This window comes from Schistocerca piceifrons, chromosome X (genome assembly GCF_021461385.2).
Source record: "Schistocerca piceifrons isolate TAMUIC-IGC-003096 chromosome X, iqSchPice1.1, whole genome shotgun sequence".
NCBI lineage: Eukaryota > Metazoa > Arthropoda > Insecta > Orthoptera > Acrididae > Schistocerca > Schistocerca piceifrons.
The window spans coordinates 318,333,891-318,336,222 of NC_060149.1; positions in this window are offsets into that span (position 1 = coordinate 318,333,891).

Sequence of the window (2,332 nt, forward strand, 5' to 3'; positions counted from 1 at the left end):
TGCAGACTTGTTAACTACGATTTAAATAAACGAATGTAGCTGGAGTTATTTATACCAAATTAGCTACGAGACACAAGGAATATCTTTGAACTTCAATTGTTTGTTCACTAAAACACAACTGTACTAGTGGCACTAGTTATTTCATTAATCTCTAGCAGACACCAAATTCATAAAGAAGACTCAAAGTATCTTCTGCAATTCTGCGATTAATTCTTTAAACTGTTAATTTGTATTAACACTGTTCCCTATAAAATTTTACAGTCATTCTACATTCACACTTGCTCAAAAGTTCTAAGTGATGATGGACTCACGAAATATTCGAGGTCCCAAAGCTTCCTCCTCCCACCAAAAAATCAGTCACTCAGACTTTAGCAAATTCACGAACTGGAAACCAAATTCAAACCCAAGTCTCCTCACTATTCGGAGTCTACTCCGTAGGTCTCCCTTGGTCTTCACAACTAAACACAGCTTACGACGACTTGCCGTCACTGCTTCTTTCAGTTTGCCTCCCACTGGCTATCACTTTCGTCTGTCCTCTACCATGTCACTCCGTCCTAGTGAAGAGCACTATATTACAACATTTTACAGCTTTGAACCAATTTACATAATAAATCGCCCTCAAATGCTGATCAAAAAGACTCAAACACTATTCAGTACCACATTGGTGTAGGTGAAATGAAAACGTGCAATAAGTTATAAGGTGCTTGTGATCTATCAAGCCGTGAAACAGCCTCAAACCGACCTACAAAACCACCTAAGCTACAGCGCATGCATGGCGCATGAGACTATTGATATCCGCTTGACTTCTTACACCACCACCTTAGTCATGCACTTACAAATTGTAAAACTGACGTTTGTGTCAAAATTAACTCATTATGCTATGAATTTTAACAGTGTAAAATAAACAGTTAAATCGTTTTGTTTCTCTGGCCGTTTTATTACGAGACGGTTGCGCTTGTGAGAGTTAAGTTTTGATCCAATTCGAAACATAATTAGTTTTCCCAAAACATGCTCAAAAATCTTTTCCTTTCGTTACCATCATAGGATAGGTTAACTTTATTATGTTAACGAAAGCCGGTGACATAAGGAGGCCAGAGGTTACTAAAAAAAATTTGGTGCCGCACACATGCTCTGTAGCTTAGGAGGCTTTTGTAGGCAAATTAGAGGTTGTTTTTCGGCTTCATAGATCACAAGTGTCGCATATCAGACCGTTCGTCTCGATTCCTCCGACGTCACTGCGGTACATTATAATCAGTTAATGTTTGCAACCTGTGTATTAAAAATCAATGACGCCTCATATAATATTACACTACGGCGTATTACTTTTGCAGCCTGAAGCGACGAGTGAAAATTGGTATCAAGGCTGGGATTCGAACCCAGGTTGCCTGCTTATTAGGTAGATGTGCCAACCACTACGCCACCCTGACACACTGGCTGTGTACAGCTGCACGGACTAACGTAGCACACATCCCTCCTCAATCCAAACTCCCAATTGCGCCTCAGCCCACTTGGAATTCCCCCGAAACTCGAAGAGCACGGCAGAGGCTCTCCAACTGTATTGGAATAGTACCTCAGCATCGGAAGGAGCGGGGGATGCTGTCTGAAACCCAGGCACAGCTTCTTTGATGACATGGAACTATATGGTTCCAGAGACCTTTCCAAGTCTCAAAGATCAATGATGTACGTATCTATACAGCCTGAAGCGATTAATGAAAATTTGAACCAAGGCTAGAATTCAAACCTGGGTCTTCTGCTCACCAGGCAGATCCGCCACACTTGTGCAGTGGCTTTGCACAACTGCACAGACTACCCTAGGCTGCCCCTCTCCTCCCACTGCTCACAGCTTTGGCTTGATAGAAAGACAGAAGATATGACTGCCCACTGCCGCCCGTTCGTGAATAATCAGGCAGCACCACATCAAGAATTTTTCAACCTGCCTCTACCTGAAAGTCTTTGGTAACATATTCATATTCATACACAAAGAAATTACAGACATTGGCTACTAGTGGGCACTAATTTACATCAATGAGAAAAGTTGAAAATTTGTGCCCGATCACGATTCGAAACTGGGTCGCCTCTTACTAGGCAGATGCTCGGACCACTAAGTCATCAGGAAGCGGTAGTCATCGCAGCTGCACAGAGTACCCTAGCACTCCTCCCATTAGACCCAAATTCTCAACTTATGCACACACATCTAAGGTAGTGCCCCTTGCCCATTATCCCTATTACTCACGACATTTCGCCGATTATGTAAATTGAAGGGGATCACTGCTATCAGCTGTAGCAGGACATCATGCAGAATCAGCGGCGACGAGCGAAAATATGTACCAAA